This window comes from Pseudorasbora parva, chromosome 14 (genome assembly GCF_024679245.1).
Source record: "Pseudorasbora parva isolate DD20220531a chromosome 14, ASM2467924v1, whole genome shotgun sequence".
In the NCBI taxonomy this organism is placed as follows: domain Eukaryota; kingdom Metazoa; phylum Chordata; class Actinopteri; order Cypriniformes; family Gobionidae; genus Pseudorasbora; species Pseudorasbora parva.
The window spans coordinates 15,631,571-15,643,988 of record NC_090185.1 but is presented as its reverse complement, the minus strand read 5'-3'; the positions used below and the strand labels follow the sequence as shown (position 1 = coordinate 15,643,988).

Genomic DNA, 12,418 nt, shown 5'->3' with positions numbered 1-12,418 from the left:
CATCCTGTTTTCAGTTAATGAATGAAATAAACATTGTAGCGTGCCTCCCATCCAATAAATCGCAATATTTTTTGTGCTTTATTACTATTAATGTGATAGAAGAACAACTTTGACTGAAATAACCACTCGTTACAACTGAGGGATGCAGCAAAGCAATTGTTAAGCCACAACACGCACAACCTTGAGGCGGATGGGCTACAACAACAGAAGACCCCACCGGGTACCACACATCTCCACTACAAATAGGAAAAAGAGGCTAGTTTGCACAAGATCACCAAAATTGGACATATGAAGACTGGAAAAATGTTGCCTGGTCTGATGAGTCTCGTTTCTGTTGAGACATTCAGATGGTAGAGTCAGAATTTGGCATAAACAGAATGAGAACATGGATTCATCATGCCTTGTTACATTGTGCAGGCTGGTGGTGGTGTAATGGTGTGGGGGATGTTTTCTTGGCACACTTTAGGCCCCTTAGTGCCAATTGGGCATCTTTTAAATGTCACAGCCTACCTGAGCATTGTTTCTGACCATGTCCATCCCTTTATGACCACCATGTACCCATCCATTGATGGCTACTTCCAGCAGGATAATGCATCATGTCACAAAGCCCGAATCATTTCAAATTGGTTTCTTGAACAGTTCACTGTACTAAAATGACCCTGACAGTCACCTGGGGCCCGTTCTTCGTACCTCGCTTAATACATCTGAGATGATTTGACAGATCCCCAATCTTTTAATCCTGATAACTGATCTCTGGCTAATTTGGTTTTTCAAACGAATTTGGGATTGGATTAAAATATCTGGATTAAATTATCTGAGATCACTGCTCGTCCCTGTGTTCCCTGAAGAGGGCAGATAGCCTAGAAATCTAGACGCAACCTAGCGGGAGCAAATTTAATTTGCCCGCAAGTGTCGTCTAGGCACTCTCAATACCCATCTGAGCTGTATTCCTCAGAATCTGGACGGCTCAATAACATCGTGTATAGAGTCGGCGGGCGGGGCCATAATGACGACGGCCGAGTTGCGCTTGCGTGCTTCTAGTAAACATAGAAACTGGCAAACGGCGGCGGTCTTTCGAATCAGCTGCATGCATCGATACTTGAAACCACGATCAGCAATGCAGCGACTGGCTGGCGTCAAGACCTAGCAAAAAACTTGTCAAAGAAAAAAAAGAAAGAAGAAGCCACACAAATTTTTGGACCTTTATAAGGAAACGACCAAAGATAAATATACATACATAAAAGTTAGATAAATTAAATGTGCACTGTTTTGATGAACATGATTCCCAATTATTTTTATTCACGATTTTATAATATTTGTACACTTTACATTTTTATTTTAAGTTTAATTTCATTTTTAATTCAATTTGAAGCAGATTTGTTATGTGACAATATTAATTAAAGTTTCTTAACAGTCAAGATCAAATTATCTGCATCTCTTGCGGTGCATCAAGCCACTCCCATATTATCCGTCATCACTCACATTAATGCACAACAAAGATTAACTGCACAATGTGTGTAAACCTCCAATACAACTATAAAGTAATCATTCCATCACAATTCACAAATAAATCTCTCAATCAAGTGACTGTGTCTTTAGTATTATACACAATTTTTACACATTAAAATATTTTCAAATAAACTTTTATATTTATTATCATTTTAAATTATTATTGCCCCTGGTTCAGTAATGAACTCTTGTAATAAAGTAGCAGTGGCTGGGACAGATTTTAATATCACCTCAAGATGCAATCTAATCCTGTTTACATGAAATAAGCCTGCTCCCGAGCAGGTTTAAGCTTACAGGCCTGTTGCTATGACAGCAAGTCCAGGATGAGCTTCGAAGAACCAAACAATCCGAGATCAAGCCAAATCGTCAACAATCAAATCCAGCTAACTGAGTTAGCGACGTACGAAGAACAGGCTCCAGATCTCAACCCAATAGAGCATCTTTGGGATGTGGTGGAACGGGAGCTTTGTGCCCTGGATGTGCATCCCACAAATCTCCATCAACTGCAAGATGCTATCCTATCAATATGGGCCAATCTAAAAAATGCTTTCAGCACCTTGTTGAATAAATGTCACGTAGAATTAAGGCAGCTCTTAAGTCGAAAGGGGGTCAAACACATTATTATTTTGGTATTCCTAATAATCCTTTAGGTGAGTGTATTCAAAATAGTTAATATTGAATTAAAGCAAATCGAAAGCTTGTGAATTGAAATCTAATTGATTTGTGTCAATACTTAGCCCTAATTACCAGACTTGTGGCTTCAGCTTCATTGTGTTTCTACAATTTGTACAGTACAGCTGCATCATATTTTTATACTAAAACCACATTCTTAATATTTGTATTTTTATGTTTGAGAATATAATACCTCCATATTTATAACTGTCTGAGTAATTCCGAGTCTGGAACTATAAACTCAAATGTTGGCTTTCTAAATATATGTTGGTTGTGTGTCTATTTTGAATGATTTATGAGCAGCAATCTGTTTATTTTGGGGACGTAATTTATACCCCACTTGCTAAAATGGGGGGAGTTGGAGAAGGGGTTAACAGACTTTCACTGGACCATTTGTTCTGGCTCTTACATTTTACCAAATTAGTAGGCATGTAACAATACACAAAAAAGAAGGTTCGTTAAGCACCTTGGTTTTGAAGTCACGGTTTGTTATGTTTTCAGTACCGCAACAGTGCCAAAAAAAATGTAGGTTTATGATTAACTTTGAAGCACTTTTGCTGCATTCACGTGGGGCAGCCGTGTTAATGCTTCTCATGCCGTTGCCGAACTTAATTGTGGGTTCCATTGCATCGCTTCAGAAGTTGAAGATTTCTCAAAGCAGGCATCATCCAATCACATCGCCCAATGCAAATACCCTACAGCAGACTCTAGCCAATTGCATCACTGCAACCTAGGGCTGGGCGATAAAACGATAACGATAATTATCACGATATAATTTTCCTCGATAAAGCGATAACAACAGGTCGATAAATTCTCGATATAATGCTTACACGCTATGCGTAATGCTGCGCATGCGTATTGCAGACCGGGAGTCTGCTTGCTGCACGCGGTAATGTTTACAGTCTGTGGCTGACAGGCTTGGAGGATCGGAGATAAGTGGAGCGTTAAAAATGAGCAATAGTGAAGAAAATGCAGCGCTCACGGCCAGCTCGGGGGACACAGATATCGTTGACAAGTTAGTTCGCTCAACTTCAGTGGTTTGGAGATATTTTAGCGATCCCATCCGACATAAAACAGAGCGACGTGCGTGGACTGCTTATCATAGGTTCACGTTCACCACACGGAATTTGATTATTAAATTATCGTGTTTCTTCAAAGTCCTTCCATATAACATGATGCAGCCCAACACAGCGGTGAATCTACATTAACTACATTCACACACCGGCTTATTACCTTGTTAGCTGTAGTGGGTGACTTATTTACAACAGGCTAACGTTACCAAACTATAATCACTAAAACATCGGACTTACATCGCTATCATAAATGTTTGTCTTTGGTGATGTATTAATGACTCCGCATTGCCTGTATCAAAAGAGAAATAATGTCATCTGGTGTTTAGAATTAATAAAATAGACTAGACAGCCCTTACTGGAGATCCACAAATACTGAACTTTTCTCTCTCCCGACCAGCCCACTGTCGGTGAGGTGTGTTTGTGTGTGTGTCGGTGAGATGCACGGTGGACCAATCCACTGTGAGGCAAGAGAAGGGGCCTCAAAATGTTTCTTAAAACGCTTTTTTTGACCATTTGCGTTTTTAGTGTTTTACTTACACAATTAAATATATATGATGCAATATTGAGCGTTTTTTTTCTATTTAAGCTGCGAAAATCGTTCACAGCAGAACCGCAACGCGTCTCACAGCAACGTGGGTAAATGAACGATTCAGTGTTTGAATGAATCGTTTGAATGAACGACTCAATGACTCGCTCATTAAGACGGCCACCTGCTGCCACCTACTGGTGGTTTAATTTGATCTTTAAACATACTTTCCAACATGTCTTATTTGTCTATTGAAAAATACAAATCTCAAAACATTATTTAATGCTGTTGTAATTTTTCAGTGTAAATTATTTAATTTGATTGGTAACAGCCCTTATAGTGTTTTATTTTAATTAAATGTATTGATCAAAATTACACATATAAAATGAAACATGAAGCTTAGCCTATATTTAATAAGATTAAGGGAAAATGCCCTTTATAAAAGGTGAAAATATCACAAATTTGAAATGATGCAGATTTAAATATGTCAAAGCTGAGTGAACACTGGTGAGAATATTGCTTCAGAATAAATTATATTTACAACACACAAACACAAACACACACACACACTTTTCCAGACAAGCTAATTTTTTACTTGGACAAGCTTAAACGATGTACTTGTTCGAAGGACAAGCACATGAACATGCTTAATGTCAAGCCCTGTATAATGATATATTATTGATATATAGTGTTGAGTAAAAAAATGCTGGCCACAGTTAAGATTTTAATAAATAAATCTACCTCAGTTTAAATAAATTGTTCACTTGTTTGGGAAGTGTTTGTCATGTTTTGACAATAAAGGATAGTTTAAAAACCACAGCTAACTGTTTGTTTTCTACATATTTCACTCAGGAGCAAAAATATGCCTTTAAACTTTAAAGAAATAAACATTTCACATTTATCGTGATATTTATCGATATCGACTGATATGCTAAATTATATCGTGATAATTTTTTTGGGCCATATCGCCCAGCCCTACTGCAACCCTAGAGCAGACGTGTGATTAGCTGTTGTCATTATGGCTAATATTACGCTTCATCGAGCATTATTTGTTATATTGCCAAAAGTATAGGGACAACCCTCCAAATCATTGAATTCCGGTGTTACAATCACTTCCATGGCCAAAGGTGTAGTAAGTCAAGAACAAAGAATGCATGCACACCGCTTCATTTGTGAAAAAAGGGGTCGCTCTCAGGAGCTCAGTGAATTTAAGTGTGATAGTGCAGTAAGCCCATTCGTGAAATTTCCTCACTATATTCTGCGGTCATAGTGGTTTAATAACAAAGTGGAAGCAATTGGAAACTTACAATTTACCATGAAGTGGAAAGCCACGTAAAAAAAAAACAACAAAAAAAACATTACACCGCATGTTGATGAAATTTTCATGAAATTTCATGGCCGAGCAGTTGCATCCAAGCCCAGACTGATCTCATGAAATGGCGTATGTATGACACGCCAATTCGTATGCCATTCTGGCGTGCTATCGAGACGCATGTTCTTCAAGAAGTGTTATCAACGCTGTTTCATTCTATCCCCCTACACTGCCCCTACCCCTAAACCTACCCATCACACACAGACACACACACAGCCCCTAAACCTACCCATCACAAGAAACATTCTGCATTTTTACAGTTTCAAAAAAACATAATTTAGTATTTTTATAAATCCATTTACCTTGTGGACACACACATATTCAGACACATTTTGAACGCGTAACTCAAACTTCCCTAAACCTACCCGTTTGTGTATTATAAAAAAAGGATAAAACAGGCAGATACGACTGCAGGCACAATTTATTCAGAAAGTACAAATACTCCAAGTGTTCCGAGGCCAAACGATTGATGTGTGTGAAGAAAATCCCCAAAAGCGATCAAAACGTCAAGTCCATCCGCCAAAGATTAATAATACATTTCAAATATTGATGCCGAAAGAAACGTCACGTCAGCTTTGACAGCATTGGCTGTCATGTGTCTCGTGACCAATTGCGTCATTACGTCAGCTTTGACTGTAAAATGCCATTGGCTCTCGTGTGTCTCGTGACCGATCTCGTCATTCTAAACTTGTTGTGTGTATCATTTGAATCAGAAATATTTCTACGACTAAAACATTAAGATCAACTCTGTTCTTCCCACGAAGATATCGTATGACTTCAGAAGACTTGAAATGCAACATGAGTTAATACTTAAATAGTTTTTTGGTCCGTTTTTTAAAAAAAATACATGCGACTGTACATTTGTTTGCCTGTTACATGTTTTATATTGTTGAGAGTGGATAAGTTTAGGGTAGGAGTGGAGTTAGTTGCTCCAAAATATAAAATTAGGCTAGAAATATTAATTATGTGAGATCAGGTTGGCGGAATCACATGGCGTAGTCATTCATGTGGAGATGATGGTTCGTTTAGGCGTAGACATACACGCGGATCCACACGGTGTAGAAATACACCCAGATAGCTCAAAATGCGTATAGATAACACGCCACTTTCTAAAGCCAAGTGGCGTGTTATCTATACGCATTTTTACGCAAATGCTATGTTTACGCAAAGTCATGATGCCATGTTGCCAAGCCTTACATCAAGTGCAATGCAAAGTGTTGGATGCAGTGGTGTAAAGCACGCCGCCACTCGACTCTAGAGCAGGGGAGGCATGTTCTCTGGAGTGACGAATCACGCTTGTCTGTCTGGCAATCCGATGGACGAGTCTGGGTTTGGCTTTTGCCAGGAAAACAGTACTTGGAAGGGGGATTGTGGTGTGGGGTTGTTTTTCAGGGGTTGGACTTGGCCCCTTAGTTCCAGTGAAAGGAACTCAATGCTTCAGCATACCAAGACATTTTGGACAATTTCATGCTCCCAACATTGTGGGAACAGTTTGGGGATGGCCCCTTTTTTAGCCAACAACAACCAGTACAAAGCACGGTCCATAAAGATATGGATAAGCAAGTTTGGTCTGGAGGAACTTGACTGACCTGCACCAAGCCTGCAGCACTCCTGTTAATAACTGAAGCCTACGTGCCTCGATCGCCTCCAAGGTGGCTGGTCCCAGTATAGGTCATAACCCCGGCCCCTCCGAGAATTCTAATGGACGTGAGAAACTAAATCAGATTATACTTTATATAACTTTTCCCCAAAGTTGTTTTCTGTCATTTTAGGCAGTTAGTCAGTTTAGGCAGCTTTTCTGAGTGAAGTTGTCACTGAGGCACCAACAAACAGATTTTGGGAGGAGATAGGAGCTTTAGCTTTAATTTCTACATTTCCTGTTTATTTCACACCGACGTAAGGGATTGTTCGGATTCTGTGAGTGTGTTGGTGGGCCCAGATGGGCATTCTGATACAGTTTTGCATGAATTAGAAGTGAAAGAACCCCATTCAGTGTTTGCACATGGTGTAAAACATGGTTTTGCCGCATTTTAAATGTGCATGCACAAAACTTCCCACACTGTGAATAAAATGTGATTCTCTTTTGCATCTTCTTGCACTTGGATATTTAAATTCAAGGTTTAAAAAAACATCCAGGGCATCATTCACTGGCGCCCCGGCCAGTCCTTATTGTTGAGCCCGGCTGTAATTTGTAGATTAAATTTTTATCAAACATTTCATATTTTTGCCCAGAGAAAAATGTTGGATTACACAAACATTATCTAAAATTGGCTAATAAATATTGCTGACCAATACATTGGTGATTCTCTAGTTCATATCCCAATGGGTGGTCTGTTTTCTTTGCAGTCAGAAAAAAGTTTAAATGAGTTGTGTAAAAAGTTGGTGGTTCCATCCCTGGTTCCACCTGACCAAGTGTCGAGGTGTCCATGAGCAAACAACCCAGCTGTTGGTGTATGAATGGGTGAATGTAAGACAATATGTAAAGCGCTTTGGTGGCCATGGGTCAGTCGAAAGTGCTATAAATGCAGTAAATTTACCATTACCATTTAGCTAGGGCTGTGTATTGCCAAGAATCTGGCGATACAATACGTATCACCATACAAAGGTTACGAGACAATATATTGGCGATATTGCAAGAATTTTTTTTTTTTTTAGAAAGATTAATTTAAAAGAATAAAGAACAACCATATGCATAAAACATGATGAGTAACTGTTTAATTAATACAGTATAATTTATTTCATTAATCACCATTTTGTGGAATCTAAGTAAAGGGAAATAGTAAAGTGACTATCATTATGTGTTCATGTTTTTAAAAGCTTCACAGTATAGCAGTTTTTCCATTTCTAAACTACTTAGCAACAGAAAGTGCCTAGTTCATTCATTCCATGACTGAATGACTGTTTTATATTTAATACTGTAAAGCTGTTTTCTTTAATGCAGTCTATTGTATAAAGTGCCATTTCAAGTAGGCTACTGAACTGCAGAGCTGGTCATCATATCCACATCGCTATGATCAGATGCTTTCATTCTACTGCCACCGCTGTCAGTTTTGGTGTGTGTATATTTTGTTACTGAGATGAAAATGTGCTATATTCTATCAAAATGCTTCTCAGCATTGCGGAGGATGACGACGGGATGTTCATCGAGCTCTCAGATTCAATGTTTCCGGAATAGGCTACTGGATTTCAACTTGGCCTATTTTGCAAACAAAATTACTCTTGTTGATTTTTTTTCTTGTTTTGTTTTTTTGTAGCTTAAGCCAAAATGAGTCCACACTTTAGCTCTGTAAACCGCATCAGTTACATTCTGAGATAACACTGCTATCTAGCGGTTGGGTTGTATACAGTCTGTGGTTTAATTCAAACACAAAGCCACGAATCTTGGATGTAAATAAATAAGTATACAAATATCGATAGTGTTTTTGTGAATCAATACAGTATCGCCTAACATAATATTGCAATATGTGTATCGATATTTTCTTACACCCCTAGATTTAGCATGGTTCATCAGATCAAAGGTTTTGGATAGGCATGTGCCGGTATCAATTTTTCATGTTGCGATTAATTGCTGAAGCTTTTATCACGGTATACGGTATTATCACTGTATTGAAATAAGTCGCAAAAAAGTGTCATCATAGTATAACAGCTTTAAAGGGGGGGTGAAACACTCAGTTTCAGTCAATCTCATGTCAATCTTGAGTACCTATAGAGTAGTATTGCATCCTTCATATCTCCGAAAAGTCTTTAGTTTTATCATATTTATAAAAGAAATATAGGCTGTACCGAGTCTTTCCGGAAAAAACCGAGCGCCTGGAGGCGTATCGTGTGGGCGGAGCTAAAGAATGACAAGCGCGCAAAGCGGTGACGTCCTCAAGCGTGGAGAAACCGGAGAAACCCATCTATCTCAGCTAATACAGATATGATCCACAATCAAATCTGAGGGAGAAATAAATTGAACAGGAGAAACGGCAACATCAGGACGTCCGTCTCTGTGGTATGTAAGTTACTGTATTTAATGGCCTCTCCACATTTCTGTGTCTTTACTCGCAGAGTATGAGGACATGATTCGGTTTATGGACTATTGTATGCGACTAGACCTTAGAAGTAGCAAGCAAAACGGTTTTGCACGTCAGAATACTGTAACGTTATACAGAGAACAACAATGGAGTAACCGTTAGCGCATTTGAATGACGAAGCACACGATCGTGTCGTTTACTGATGTTTACTCATGCGACGGTAGCCAATAGCAGAGACATTTGAAGCAGTTTAAGTTAACTCACCGTCGAAGCTTTATCGCTGGGACCGCTCCGTCAGAAACACACTTCTTTGGTATGATTTGGTAAAGTCCTGTGACAGCAGTGGCGTGTAAATCCATTTTGAGACGCGACTGAAGCGATGCCTTGAAGCTTCCCGTCATTTCTGCGTTCAAATCGGTTCAAATGCAGCGCTGCCTTCCCGGAATGCTGTGCTGAAGAGTTGAAGTCACTCGACGTCACCCATAGGAATAAAGTGGAGCGCGGCGCCGTTCACGGACGACTGGATCTGCTGCAGCTGAGAGACTGTTTACAGCGTGCTCTAGTCACGCGCGCGCGCGCACCCTACCGGGAGAAGAGCCCGTACGGCCCATACAAGGACCTTCCGCTCTTATTAACGTCAAATAGACCCATACTCGAAAAAAACTCGCCGAAACTTGTGAGAAACCGGAAGGAGTATTTTTGACACAGAAATACTCCATCAAACGTCCAACATTAGTTTTTGAAACTTTGTCTACGTTTAGGATGGGAATCCAAGTCTTTAACAGCGTAAAAAGCTCAGTATGCATGAAACAGCATTTCACCCCCCCTTTAAGAACTCTTTTTGTAATAAAATAACTCTGAATGTTTAAATACAATAATAAAATGCACCAAAAATATATAAAAGTAAAATTATCAAACCAAGATTAACTAAGATTGCATGTTGTAGTCCAGATTGAAATATAAAAATGTTTAAGTTTGAAAATAAATAGCCTATTAAGTCCTTAAGTATTACGTATTTGGTGCTGTGATGAACAACATTGAGATAACAAAAATGAATGGCTTTTTGGAGCATTTAAAAACTTCACTGGGCGGTTGCTTTTGTTTGCGGGGTTTCCGGGGTAACCGCTGCATTCTGCAGTTCCATCAGCGCCCTCTGCTGTCATTGAACGTGCACTTCATTCAACGCGTCTCCATCACTCGTTCAGCCATGTGCAAATGCATGTTGAGCTTGTTTTACATCTGAACGTGTCCCTTTGACGCAGAATACAGCAGTGTTGAGCATTTTATACGGTTGATGGGCAAAGTATTCTTAAGTGCATTATAAAAAAATCATTGTTAATAAATTATTATTTATGGTATTTTGAAGTGGCGACAATAACAATATCGTGCATATTAATTACCGCAAAATCTCGCATTACCGAAAATTGGCACCTGTCCAGTTTTGGATATCCTTTACACTTGTATGTAGCCTTGTTGAGCCTCGTTCACTAAAACAGATAGGTGTAAAGAAAGCTAGTTGTTAAAGCTAGGTGTAAACAACCAATGTAGTAATACACTCGCTCAACAACAGTCGTTTTCACCTAATCCATTCAGTTTTCAAATGTGAATGAAGCTTACAACTGATATTTTGTAAAAACGCCATCCTATTTTGCATACTTTGATTTTTATTTAGGCTAAGGAATGTTTTAATATATTGTAGATAACCAAAATGACATTTTATGAATGCAAATGCACAAATCGAATAGATGCCTTATTGACGTGTGAAATGTCAAGGTATGAGAATAAATAAAGAGCTAGAATTTACTGGTCAGTGAGGTTTTTGTTAATCTGCAAGATAATCATACTGCAGTCTTTTATCAACCGAAGCTTCATCGTGGGTGTGAATAGCTTCATAGGAATGCATTGTTTCTATTCCAAATTTAGTTTGTGGTGAATAAGTTTGCTGTGAATTGCCTGACGAATCAGGGTTATGTACTCCAGTCCTGAAGGCCATTGTCCTGTTGGGTTTTGCTCCAACCTTAATCAAACACACCTGAAAACGTAATTAAGGTCTTCAGGATTAGCTGCACAGCTGTATTTGATTAGTGTTGGAACTTCAGTTGCAGCTTCAGGAAAGAAGAAACTAGGGCTGCATGATTTTGGGAAAATATCTAATTGCGATTATTCTGGTTAAAATTCTGTGATGTTTATAACTAGTTATCTGGGGGGGGGAATTGGTACGGTTAGTCTATACATAAAGATTTTATGTACTGAGATGCCTTATCAGCATCAACACACTCTTGCAATGTGCTTAACCAAACATTTGTATCTATGTAAATTATGTTTCTGGCCTTAAAATGTACATGAATTTGCTGTTTTGTACACAAACATGAAATATGCTGAGTTTCATTGAACTGCATACAAGAAATAGTTTATTCCCTTGTGCGTTTAAGAATAACAAAATATGTGCTGCTGAATTGCATTGCATACAAAATCCAGCTTATTCCGCTGTGCGTTGAAGAGTTAAAATAACCAGTAAAATAACGGTAATGTACTCTTTGTGAAAATGAAGATAACCGGTGTATTTTCACGTATGAAATAAGAACGTGCTGACATAAGAAGTCTGCTTTGGGCCAATCTTAAAGGGTTAGTTCACCCAAAAATGAAATGTCATTAATGACTCACCCTAATGTTGTTCAACACCCGCAAGACTTCAGAATTAATCTTCAGAACAGTTTAAGATATTTTCTATTTAGTCCGACAGCGTATCTAAGTGTATGCACACTATACTGTCCATGTCCAGAGAGGGAATAAAAACATCATCAAAGTAGTCCATATGTGACATCTGTGGGTTAGTTAGAATCTCTTGAAGCATCGAAAATACATTTTGGTCCAAAAATAACAAAAACTATGACTTTTTTCAGCATTGTCTTCTCTTCCGCATTTGTTTTCAAACCTCAAATAAAGATTCAACCGGTCATGAATCAATCATTGATTCATAATTTGGATTGCATGTCAAACTGCTGAAATCACGTGACATTATAATTGGCGATCCGAATCACAAATCAATATGCTGAATTATTACCGTTACGCTGTCGGACTAAATATAAAATATCTTAAACTGTGTTCCGAAGATGAACGGAGGTCTTACGGGTGTGGAAAGACATTAGGGTGAGTCATGAATGACATCAATTTCATGATTGGGTGAACTAACCCTGTAAGATCATGTGATTATGCTGCACTGTTTTCAGTAAGGTTTTTAATAGCTTTT

At 38.6% G+C, this 12,418-nt stretch overlaps 1 protein-coding gene across 5 annotated transcripts in view; it reads right to left on the bottom strand.

Annotated features, from left to right (window-relative positions):
* The window catches only part of ccdc71 (coiled-coil domain containing 71), a 28,878-nt gene that overhangs the window by 6,924 nt on the left and 9,536 nt on the right, over nucleotides 1-12,418 (bottom strand). For 2 of the 5 annotated variants that reach the window (XM_067415618.1, XM_067415617.1), the window contains exon 2: nucleotides 6,742-6,850. The exons of the other annotated variants lie outside the window; for them this stretch is intronic. The gene's annotated coding sequence lies outside the window, so the exon portion shown is untranslated. The remainder of the gene's footprint in view (nucleotides 1-6,741; nucleotides 6,851-12,418) is intronic. 5 annotated transcript variants of the gene reach the window in all.